This window comes from Protomyctophum bolini (assembly GCF_963924005.1).
Source record: "Protomyctophum bolini genome assembly, chromosome: 17".
Taxonomy (NCBI): Eukaryota; Metazoa; Chordata; class Actinopteri; order Myctophiformes; family Myctophidae; genus Protomyctophum; species Protomyctophum bolini.
In genome coordinates, this window is record NC_137878.1 from 9,659,523 (window position 1) to 9,672,947 (window position 13,425).

Here is a 13,425-nt window from a genome sequence, read left to right on the forward strand (position 1 = left end):
GTGCGTGCGTGTGTGCGTGCGTCTGGAGCAGTCGGACTCGTTACAAGTGGGGGTCACACATTAACTGCCTGTTTTGGTACACGGTGATATACACCAAAATTACTCATGGCACGAAAATGTGGCACACAAAGATAACTGTGCCAAAAAGACCCCACGCACGCACGCACACACACACACACACACACACACACACACACACACACACACACACACACACACACACTGTATGAGACATTTTGGAGGGGATATTGCCTGCATGGCCAGTGAGTGGCCTTGTTGGGTTGCAGGCCATGCAGGGCACTCCGTTTCTTGAGCACCTCATCAGTTGTTACCATTGCCAGCTTAAAATCGTCTTTGCATACACCTGTGTTCTTAGAAAGCTTGGATGTGCCCAAAACGCCCAGAGTGGGAGGGCAGTCGTTCTTGCAATATTTGTAAAGAAGATGTTGTAGAGTAATTTGTCCACATCAAGCAGCCTCTGGGACACATCCAGTGCCACTAGTGGTGTAAAGTAACTAAATGCAATACTTTAACTTCTACTCCACTACATCTCAGAGCCAAAATGTGTGCTTTTATACTCCACTACAATCATTTGAATACTTTAGTTACTACTGTAGTTACTTTGGAGATATTAATTTTGACATACATTAACCACTTCAACCCATATTTGGGTCATTTGAAAATATCAGATCTACAAGCTCACAAGGCGTCGCATCGCAACGCCTTGTGAGCTTGTATATCGGCTTCTTTCAAAAGATTTTGTACACATTTTGGACTTGTATGAGTTATTTAACTTTTAGTATACTTTAAGTACATTTTGATGCCGATACCGTTGTATTTTTACTTGAGTACATTTTAACTATGGGACTTTTCCTTTCAGTACATCTACATTGCAACATTTATACTTTTACTTAAGTAAAATATTTGAATACTTTTTCCACCACTGGACACATCTCAAATACAAGTGCACGAGCGCGCACACACACACACACACACGCACGCACACACACACACACACACACACACACACACACACACACACACACACACACACACACACACACACACACACACACACACACACACACACACACATAAATAAATAAATAAATGCAATGTTCGCTGCTGTTTTGTGAGAGCAAAAGAGGAAGGAGTTCCTCCCATTACTGGTTTTCATACGAGGATGTCACCACTTGGATCATATTATGGAGTCCTTGGAATAAATGCCTCGGGGGTTCCATGTGTGTGTGTGTGGCGCACTGTAGTAGAGGACCATGACCATGAGGCTGACAGAAAGAAACGCATGCATTTGGGCATTTTGTTTGTTTGTTTTGCAATATAAAATGCATCTTGCCATGCAAATAAACCCTCCAGCATTGATTACAATTTAATTGAATTTAAATTAATTATTGAATTTAATTGAATCATTGAATTGAATCATTGAATTGGATTATTGAATTGAATTGAATTGAATTGAGCATTGGACATTAAGGAACAAGAATTGATGACATCAATTAATTACCAGCTGCTGCCTTATATCCCATGGCTGAGAGGTCGGCTAGACGCAAAAGGTGTGTGGTTGCCTAGAGACGAGGCAGCCAATCGGGACGAAATGTATCGTCAGTACAGCCAATGAGAAACATAGGTCTCAACTATACAGCAAGTGGGGCAGAGAGAACATTGACCAGCTGTGCTTATACACAGCAGCTGGTAAAAAAAAGTTCTTAGTTGTTCCAAGCAAGGTCTGGTAATGGGTGTGGCCTGCAAGGGTTCTCATTGGTTAACAAGAGTTCATTCACACACTGCTGATTCATAACAGTGGGAAGCAGATGAATGGTGTACTCACACACCATACGCTGTATGTTGTGCGTGCGTGCGTGCGTGCGTGCGTAAGTGCGTGCGTGCGTGCGCAGGCTGGCTGGCTCTCTAACCTTGACTCAGTCAAAACATCCAAGAGGTGCGAGGTGTGTTTGCATGCACACGCGCACCATGTGTGTGTGTGTATATGTGCGGGTGGGCGTGCATGCACGCGTGGACTCTCGTGCATACTGCTTCAACAATATGTGCGTGTCTGTGACACGTGTGTGTGTGTGTGTGTGTGTGTGTGTGTGTGTGTGTGTCCATGTGTGTCCCTGACTGAGTGTCAGTGTATATGGCTGGGCTGGTGGTGGGAGCCTCACCCCGTTAACGCATTCCACTGACTCGCTGCTATCTCGCCCACGCACTCGCCACGTGACCTGTCGTCAACGGCAGGAAGTATGGCGATGTCACATTCTGCAGCCTGTGCAACACAGGTCCTTCTCTTCTCCTCATGGCACACGCGGCGTGCACACCCGCACGTGCACGCACACACACACACACACACACACACACACACACACACACACACACACACACACACAATTTCTAACAGGCCCCGGACGAAATCAACACGGTCAGTAAATTATGATTTGAACGTGCATCTTCTCCGTGACTGAGAGACCTTTTCTCAAGGATTGCACTGCTCCTGCGAGCAGATGCATGGTTGCATATTGAATGAGGCAGAGAGAAATGAAAGCAATAAATGTTTATCCTATACTGCAGCCATAATATGACAAATATATGAAAAGTGTGCATGGACCACTATAAGCGTCTGATGCAGACACACTAAAGAGTGCTGTGCTTATGGCCCAGTCCAACACGCACACGCGCACGCGCACACGCACACGGATATGAAAAATACATGTTTACATCACACACTCCACTCCACTACATGCGTGCGCGTGCGTGCGTGCGTGTGCAGTGCATGCACCTCTACTATAAACGGGTATGTATATAATGTCACTTTGTGGATGCAGAGTTGCGTGGACACAGCCACCTCTATGTTCTCCCCAGCAGTAAACCGTTAATGAAGGCAGGCCGTATACGTACCGGTATACATGATACCAGACTGAAGTCAGTATTGGTTTTCGCCCCATGCCTGCATGGTTTTCTTGTCTAATAGATCCATAAGACACAGAACAAAAAGACACAACACAGTTCCTATCAAACCATTGCAGTCAGGTTATAGTGGACACTACAGTGGTTGAACGTCCTGGTTCCCTATACCACATGTGGGTTCCTGTGAAATGACAGTTACCGTGTGGGGGTCCCTGTACTGTACTGTACTGTACTGTACTGTACTGTACTGTACTGTACTGTACTGTACTGTACTGTACTGTACTGTCACTGTATGGCAATATGTGCGTTTGTGTGTGTATTAGGTTGCGCACAGGTGGTGAAACACAACCATGCTGTTTTCGTGCTCAGACCCAGCCACCCACAGGCACACACATAGCTCCGTAAGGGAGTGGTTGCACCAATCAAAAAGTTCTGTAAGTTAACAGTATGAAGTGAGCTATACTATAATACACTCAGTCACATCATGCACACACTACACAGTACACACTACAGAGTTAAAAAGCCAACCCACACACACACACACTTCTAAAAACACGCCAACAAACAAAAACAAAAATTGTGAACGGCCTCACACTTCTATATCGCTTGCACGTACGCCCTGTGCACGCACGCACGCCCCGTGCACGCACGCATGCGCACGCACACACACAGTGTTGTTTGGAAAGCCATGCAGGGAGTGAGACCCAAATTCTCCCACCAATGACGTCATGGTGTACGCACGCACGCATGCTTGCACACACACACACACACACACACACACACACACACACACACACGCACCGTAGCCATGAATTCTCCCATGGCACGGTGAAGGTGGTTTCCCAAGCTATGCATTCAAGATGGTCATTGGTAACACTGCTAAAATGACTAAACTAACACTGCTAAAATGACTAAACTAACACTGCTAAAATGACTAAACTAACACTACTAAAAATCGGAGTTTTCACTCTTTAAGTATGACAGGTATGACGACTCTAGACACCATTTCCTTTTGTCAAAATGGTGGAAACGGCCTATATGGGGCATTGCCTCGTCATCCAAGGCCAGGGGAAAATACATTTCCTTTCTAAAAAAACGATATGCTTCAAGACTTAAAACTCTGTATGAAGGTAACTCTAGTCTAAGTCTCGTGGGTTTCAGTCTGAGATAAAAACATAACCTCAATATTTTTCCCCACACACATCGGAAAATGTAATGCCTTAATAAATGAATATCAATATGAAATGAATATAGATCACTCATCAAAGTATATAAGCACAACATTGCATGCAGACAAAGCCGGTCCATTTGATAAGACAGTATATGACCCATGTTTGTGCGTTACAAAACTGCAGGAGGCATAGCGATTATTAACACCTCTGCAGATACTGTAGATCTAAGATATAGGAATATGTTACGATGATGCCCACATACTTATCTCCTCTTCTCTGGACACTTATGAGGCACAGTTCAGTCCTCGACAACGGGCGGAAATGTCGGTTCCCATGAAAGACGGAGCGGCTCCTTTCAAGGATCAATCAAAGTCCTTTCCCCACAGAAAGAGATAAACCGCTGCTTTATTTCTGTGCCACAGATACAGGCTACAATAAAACACCATTTATTGACGCTATAAAACAATGGGTGATTTGTTGACGTGTGATCAACTTTCATTTTTTTAAGATGGCTTCACCAGATACATTTTAAATCACGTGACGGCGGGCTGATGATGATTATGTCGGATCTGCATGGCAACCGTATATTGTACATGTCACAATAAGCCATAACATTGGTTATAGTTGCCATGAATACAGTATACCTACAGTATTAGTGTACTTATAAGTGTGGTGATGGATCAGGAGGGGGGGGGATATCAAAAGCAGAAGCATATGGATCACTTCCTCCGATCGCCCAGGCAATGGGGGGGGACGGGGACCACATAAATGGTAAATGGTGCATTTATATAGCGTCTGGGTCAGTGTTGATGTCGTCGACTAATACTATGACAAAGAATGTTCGTCGACTACCTTCCCCCCCCCCCCCCCCCCCCCCTCCCCAAATATCTCAGCCTGAAAATAGCAATTTCTTTGCTGAATGGGTGACACTATAGGGTACAAGTGGTTCATTACAAATCGCCAGCACAGCGAATATTAAGCTGCATCCGCGCATCCTCCTGGCTTCCGTTTCACTATCCATCAAGACAAAGGCATGGAGCTAATCCACCCTTTAATCGCCAATCCATTTGACACCATCGATCATGTAACACCTCGCTCTCTCAACCGCCTCGAGAAATATGTGGTGGGTGTTATAATTAGTCCATGTGCACAGTATACATCTTAGTCTATGTACTTGAACTTGAGATACAGTGCACTTGGTATTGTGTACTGCCTGAACTGTATATAGCATACTTTATAGTTAGGCTATACGAGAGACATCTCAGCACCAGCAAGGTCAGCCTTGCTGGCAGTATAGGCACGTTATTTTGACTCATATCTTATTGTCACGTCATTGTGATCCAGCACTGTATATGTTCCTGTTTGTGTAATAAACTTTGTGAACCTTTAGCGTGATACTCGTCTCGTGTCGCGTCATTGGTGCAGTCCATCTCATCCAAAGCCCCGTTATACACTGTGGTGTCCCTCAGGGCTCTGTTCTTGGCCATATCCTGTTCTCCCTGTACATGCTCCCACTTGGCGACATCATACGGAAACACAACCTCAATTTTCACTGTTACGCGCCGATGATACCCAGCTTTATCTCCCCATTCAATCCTCACGACACCTCCAGCATAGCCATACTGCACTCACGCCTATAGCCGACAGTAAGGCTTGGATGACAATAAACGTCCTCCAACTAAAACGAATCAAAAGTATTAATATTTGGCCCACCATCTGACAGAGCACGTCTCGAAATGAGCCTCGCCCCCCCTACGTCCCAATATCAAATCTGCAGTGTCTTTCTGGACTCCGACCTCTCCCTGGACAACAAAAGTTGTCCAGTCTTCATTTTCTCACCTTAGAAACATAGCACAAATCAAACCCTTTCTCTCCCGCCACCGACCATGGGACAAGTGGGATGTGTATGCATCATCCTGTCAGAGGGGGCGCTTGCGCACGCAGCGACCAGCAAAGTAGACCCCAATTTGCCCTTCGGGGGACACTAAATAAACTTGAACCTTGAACCTCACTAAAGTTATCCACGCTTTCATTTACTCTCGTGTAGACTACTGTAATTCCCTCTACTCCTGCCTCTCAAAAACAATCCATCAACCGGTTACAACTCATTCAGACTCCTAACAGGCTCCAGAAAATGTGATCACATCACCCTATATCCTGGCCAACCTATACATTGGCTGCCTGTCTCATACTGAATCAATTTGAAAACAGCTTACAGTTCTGACCTATACTCGACCCCTACGAGCCAGCCCGTGAGCTATACGATCATCCGGCACGGCCCTTCTGTCAATAAAATCAGGCTGCAAATAAACTGTATATAGGCGACTGTCGGGCATTCGCTATCCGTGCACCGTGTCTCTCTGGAATGCCCTGCCCCGGCCTAGAGATCAGGCTTGCCGAGTCTGTGCCCCGTTTTAAATCACTCCTCAAGACGCATTTATACAAAGCTGCATTCAACCCCATGTGATTTGTGATTTTTTTTATTGATTTCTTCTGTTGCTGTTGTGATTTGTTTGTGCATTATTGACAATGCATTTCATTCTATTGTGTGCCTCCTTGCTATGTCGTTATATATGTTTCTCTGTTAAAGCACTTTGTGACTGGTTCTTAAAAGGTGCTACTGTATACAAATAAAGCTTTATCCCAAGTCCCAATGTTATTCATTTGCCACGACTGCTTGTTTTTCCACTGTCTGCGGTTATAATTTTCGGTGAGGAATGTGAGAAGCAGCTGTCACTTTAGCACATGAATGAAGCCGGTCTGAGCGGCCCAGAGGCATTGGAGTGGATCAACGTTTGGTATAGGAGGGACAGCTGGGCCCAACGCGGGGACAATAGCACTCTCAGTTAATCATTAATACTCTTAATGAACAGCAGCCATGGCACCAGAGGTCCATCAGCCACAGCCCCGGCTCTCCGAAACATTCCGCCTGGGGAGGCCGGAGGGGGGGGAGGCAAGGGTGGTCCTGGCTGGACGGCTGACCCCACGCTGACACTTGTTGGTCCTTTAAAGGGGCTGTCGCTTTGAGGAGACGACAGATTTTTCTGTCAGATTCAGATTGTATCGCTGAATCTAGATCTCGGTGTTTTTTTTGAGTGGTGCAACCACTCCTATAGACAGCTATGTGTGTCTCTGGCTGGCTGTGTCCGTCCCTGGCTGGCTGGGTCTGTCCGAGCACGGAAAATATAGCTTTTGGTTGGTTTTCACGACCAAAACACACACACACACACACACAGACACACACACACACACACACACACACACACTCACACTCACACTCACACAGTATATATGATGATTTGGGGTGTTACAGTACAGTACAGTGACAGTACAGTAGAGTGACCCCCTGTGGACCCCCACACAGTAACGCTGTCATTTCTCAACCGTTTCGGACGCGGGGCGGCTCGACAGAACTGGGCCGGGGGTCTGGATGTTCCGGGGACCCCAGGGGGAACCCCCGGGGACCCCCACACGGTAACTCTGTCATTTCTCAACCGTTTCGGACACGCTTTCTTGTGGGACTGGAACTTCCGGGGACCCCAACACGGAATTGCACCACTCACTTCACACGGGTGTGATTTTTTTAATTAATTGTGCAGCTCTATACCGAACCAATTAGAAGGTTTGAAACAGTACAGGACCCTTTCCTGTGCACTCAGGGTGTGGCTCTTATAAGCAGGTGCATGCGGTTAACTGCACTGATTAATACAATATTTTCTGCTGATACTTCCAGCTGATAGGGCATGGAGTAGAGTGTGTCAACCGGGAGAGCAGGTAAACACAACACTCCTTCAAACCTTCAGATGTTGCACGCACACATGCACGAGCGCACACACACGCGCACAAACGCACACACACAGAGACACACGCACGCACACACACACACTAGAGAATGCTAATGTTGAGAAGTTACGCTCATTTATCATTTTGTACTTTAGCCTGTGAAAGCCTTAGAACTTACTTCCACAAACAAAGGATTGATCATTAGCATAGAGTTCTTTCCTTTGATTGTGATCTGGTTAAAAAGAGCCAGTAAAAGAGAAAACCCCAAAGATGTTATCTGAAGATGAATGAGTTTCTAAAAGGGGAGCAGATGGTAGCTATAAGGGTGTCACTTAAAATGTAACACTGATCCTCTTGTTTGTGGTTTTTGTATGCACGCACGCGTGTCTTATACGTGCACACGTGCGAGCATGCAGGGCACGTGCGTTACACACATCTGTGCATGCGAGCTGTGTGGTGCGCGTGTGCGTGCGTGCGTGCGCGTGTGCACTTGTGATTGCCTGTATGGCTTGACCACATGAATTTGTATGTGCCAGGGCGCCTGCACGTGTCTGCCTCTTGTGTCCCAGCTAGGGCTATCATCGGTGGTGGTGGCAGGTGTTCCAGTGTCCCCGAAAAGAGCGGGTTTTATGTCCCCTCCTCAAGTTAGTGGCTTTGGTTGCCAGGACGACGGCGCAACAGAAAGAGGCTTGTGTCTGGGGGGGGGGGGGGGGGAGGAGAAGAGAGACGAGAGAAGAGAAGAGAAGGGCAGTGTTGTTTTTGGCAGCAAATTTCTATTTTAGTTTAGTCATAGTCTAAAACTTCATTTAGTCTTATAGTCATGTTTTAGTCACCTGGAATGTTTTAGTGTTTTAGTCCACTAAATATCACAAGATTTTAGACTAAATCTACAGTTAATTTAGTCGAGTACAATTTATTTTGTCAGGCCTTGATGCCGTCGTATAATGACTGATTTTACATTTTACACTAGCTCACGTTGTGAGCTTTATTTGTTGACGAAATTGTCAATATATTTAGTCTTAATTTTAGTCATCATAGTTTCGTCAGTGAAAAAAAAAGATGTGTGTGTCGACGAAGATAGTTTTAGTCGATGAAATCAACACTTTACTTCTCTGTATAGTCTGGACTTCACTCTGGCCTGACAAGAAATAACAAGGGTGGAATTACAGCCAATGAGAGAAAGAAGGTAGGGTGGAAATACAGCCAATGAGAGAAAGAAGAAGGGTGGAAATACAGCCAATGAGAGAAAGAAGAAGGGTGGAAATACAGCCAATGAGAGAAAGCAGGCCTGAATTGTCACCCAACCCAACCAGTGGTCACCAACGTGTCCATACACGGACACATGTATCCGTGGGCAAAAGTTTGATTTAGTTTTACACACCATTGTAATGTTCTTATTGATCATATAACACCCACTTACTGAATGTCAAGTCTCCAGGTTTTCTTCAGAAAATGTACGGCAATTATTTACTATATGACACTATATGGCACATTAGAAGTCCAACTAGTACTAGTAGTTCTCAATTGTTTTATTTGCAAAAGACCCCCTTAACTCTGAGAGTGTTCAAGTTTGGTTTGGTTCCATTGGAACACTCTCAGGTGCTTTTTACACGAGGATGGTGTTCATAAAAAACGGCAAAATAAAGTATCGTTTGCTGCTGTCATTTAGACGAGAACCGTGTTCACAGGAGGTGAAAACGCAACGAAGTGAAACCACCTCCCAGAGTGGAAATCTTTTAGAACGCCGTTTCCTATGGTCTCCATATAAACAGGCAAAACGGTGGATACGCAAAAATTGTGACATCATGGCTTACGTCAGCTCTGGTCGGCTCACCCGTGTCCTACGTTTTTACATGGTGTCATAGGCATGCGTCAGTTGCTAGGGGAAACGAACAACAACAACCATGCTAGTGATGAGGACGCGACGTTTGTTTACTTTCTGTGTAGAAGAAGAACGGAAGTATACGCATGCGTGACTTATGTCTATGGTTTATATATGCGCTGCGTCACACGGACCCCACAAGGACACGCGCCACCTAGCGACCTGGCATGTATATGCATGCACTTTGTAGCGTTTTCATTCAAGTGTGCGTTCTCATGTAAATGGTCCAAAAAAATGAGAACGCAACGGGACTTTGACGTGTTATATGGAGATGGTCGCCGTCTAAAAGAGGCCTCAGAGTTACAGACCTGTTATGGTCATTCAGGGTCATTCAGGCCTTGTGCGTGGCATATTTTACATTTTCTGTTTTACACACCACTTATTACTTACACCCACTTACTGAATGTCAAGTCTCCAGGTTCTGTCTCCACCAGGCCGAAGGCATGGGGAGAGAGTATGTTTTGCCCTCCGTCTGTGTCTGTGTGTGTGTGTGTATGTGTGTGTGTGTGTGTGTGTGTGTGTGTGTGTGTGTGTGTGTGTGTGTGTGTGTCCGACGGTTAAAAGCTAATCTCCGGCACCGTTAAACCCGGTCGATGCCAAACTTTGCACACTCCCTAGATGCCAACGATGAACCCCTGCCCTCCATGAGGCAGCTTTTAACCATTTCTACCTAAAACTGCACCAATCTGCGTGAAACGTTGCATGCACACTCCCTAGAGGCCAAGGACAAACCTTTGACCTGCATTTTTCCACATCTGCCTTTTATAGCGCCACCAGGAGGCAGATTTTTGTAAAACATTTTTTTTGTTATTTTGTCCAAAAATCACATTTAAACACATTTTTGGAACAAAATGCCTCAAATTATCCAATTGGCATCAAAGGCGTAAGAAGAAATGGCACCCTCTTCACATTGGCCTATTATAGCGCCACCAGGAGGCCACAACCTGACCTGCCCTGGTGGAGACCTGTGCCCCGAGGGGCACTTTTAATAGTTGACTATGAAACCATGGCACATTAGGAGTCCACAAGTAGTCTAGTTGCAAAGACCCCCTTAACTCTGAGAGTGTTCAAATGGAACCAAGTGGACCCGTAAGGGTCCACTTGGTTCCATTTGAACACTCCAGTCCTGTTATGGTCATTCAGGGCTATCTATTTCTGTTTCTGGTAATATTATTGTCCAGCCAAAATGGAATGTGTGTGTGCGCTCGCGCGTATATGTGCGTGCGTGCGTGTGGCTGCGCACGATTCAAACCATCCTCATGGTGCCTCTATAATACTGTATAATAGCCTGCTTTACATTTTCTTCCAAACACTTCTACAGTCCCAAACTCACAGATCTCACCACATTATCTCAAACACGCAGGTCCAATTATGTTTGTGTAAACATTCTTGGCAAATAAATAAGTCACAGATTTTCCTCAAAATGCGTGTTGCGGTCAGAGTTAGTATGGACAAAGGTCCCAGATTCAAACCTCACCACTACAGCTGTCAAACTGCCATTGAGCAAGGAATGGTATCACATGACTCCTTATAGTTAGTCACCCTGTATAAAAAAAAAATCACACCCGTGTGAAGTGAGTGGTGCAATTCCGTGTGTGGGGTCTCCCCGGAAACTTCCAGACCCACAGGAACACGGCCAGGGTGCTGGCCCGGTTCCGGCGAGCTACCCCGCGTCCGAAACGGTTGAGAAATGACAGAGTTACCATGTGGGGGTCCCCAGGGGGTCCCTATACTGTACTGTCACTGTACTGTACTGTCACACCACTCAATAATGTCCAGGTGGAAAACACCTCCAATCAGTGACGGGTGGAAAACGATTCTATTCACAATGAAACTCAGCGGCGTTTGCAAAATGCTGACAATGAGTTCAAAGGACACAAAAAAAGGAATTGAATATCACACATCCTATCAGATTCCTCACTAGGTATGACAGCTGTTTGTCCCGTCACTGATTGATTCTCGTCACCGATATGGCTCACGGTGGAACACTGTAGAGCAGTGGTTCCCAACGCTTTTCCATGTCAAGGACCCTCAAATTGACACTATAATTAGCCCGCGGACCCCCATTTGAAAACATATGCCAAGGACCCCCATAAGAGAAGACTTTTACGGCTCTAGCAGTGATTCTCAACCATTTTAATTTCAAGCACCCCCCAGTTTGACATGCATTAGTTTACGGACCCTCATTTAACAGCATTTCAACCTCTGGGACCCCAATTAATATTGTAAAATCAATGTTAATTTAACTCTGAGAAATGGAACCAAGTGGACCCTATTTGTACACTCTCTGAGTCACAGTTTGGTTCCAAACTATAGTTTAGCTGGGGACCCCCTGGAACTCCCTCAAGGACCCCTGGGGGTCCCCGGACCCCACTTTGGGAACCACTGCAGTAGTTTTCAACCCTTTTCTGACTCAAGGTCCATTATTCGGTTCGGCATGTGATCCCCGGAACCACCGTTTGATGAGATTTAGCCTCTCAGACAAAAACAAACCAAATAACATTTTGTTATCATTGGATAAGACTTTGTGTCCACAATTCCATGCTGTATAGTGTTGGTACCATTAGGTAGATAACAGGCAAAGTTTGGCAAAAAATTACAATTATTTTACTTCCTCTAAATGTGTAGACTTCTTGTAATGCATGAAGATGTTTAACATCGATTCAACCACACTTAACTTGGCAGGTGTCAAACAACTCTGCTATCCGCTGTCTGTGTGTGTGTGTGTGTGTGTGTGTGTGTGTGTGTGTGTGTGTGTGTGTGTGTGTGTGTGCGTGTGCGTCTATGCGTGCACAAGGATGCACATGTGCGTCAGTGAGTGTGTGTATGCGTGTGTGCAACTGTGCACACGTGTAGCGTGTATAGTGTGTGTATAGGTTTGGTTCAATGTGTGGTTAGGTCACCTAACTTAGGTGTAAGGAAATCTGGGAGTAACTAGGAGCCATCAATCCCTACTTGGCCTCTCTTTTCTCCCATGGGAGGGAGATCATTCTCCCCTGGCGAGGCTGATCAGCAGCTGCCGCACGCACTCACGCACGCACGCACGCACACACGCACACACGCACGCACGCAGCCTCGCTCTCTCCCACAATGTTAAGTTACACGTATTTCCTGTTAATAACCTGGGGGAAATGTGTGCCATCGGGAGGTAATGGGGAGACACTTTACAGTCACACTCACACTCACACGCACACGCACACACACACACACACACACACACACACACACACACACACACACACACACACAGCGGACAGCAGAGTTGTTTGACACCTGCCAAGTTAAGTGTGGTTGAATCGAACGCGACAGTTTTGAGGTCAACTGTTTATAATGATTTTGCATTTTTCTCCAGCCTTTATCTTCAGGAGCACCTTGCTGTGCATGTTCTTCACAATGTATGAAGTACTTTACTGTGAACAGCGTCTAGACATGGTGCACAATGCCTGACTGGCTTGCTGCCCTAAACTGCACCACTGACACAAAGTTTCAATCATTTCAAATCACAGAAATCACATCAATCACAGAAATATGTTTGTTGCAGTCCAAGAGCAGGTGCCAAATGGCGAGTTCCATTATGAACTGTTGGGGGGCACAGGCAGTTCATTATCGACACATGATAAGAGCTGTGTAAATGTTTTTTGTTTTGTGAACGTTCCAACTAGTAGTTTA

At 45.6% G+C, this 13,425-nt stretch overlaps 1 protein-coding gene across 3 annotated transcripts in view; it reads right to left on the minus strand.

Moving 5' to 3' along the window:
* hepacam2 (HEPACAM family member 2) overlaps positions 1-13,425 on the minus strand; it is a 43,883-nt gene that overhangs the window by 22,519 nt on the left and 7,939 nt on the right. Inside the window, exon 1 of one of the 3 annotated variants that reach the window (XM_080787025.1) lies at positions 2,181-2,291. The exons of the other annotated variants lie outside the window; for them this stretch is intronic. The gene's annotated coding sequence lies outside the window, so the exon portion shown is untranslated. Of the gene's footprint in view, positions 1-2,180; positions 2,292-13,425 lie in introns of those variants that run through there. 3 annotated transcript variants of the gene reach the window in all.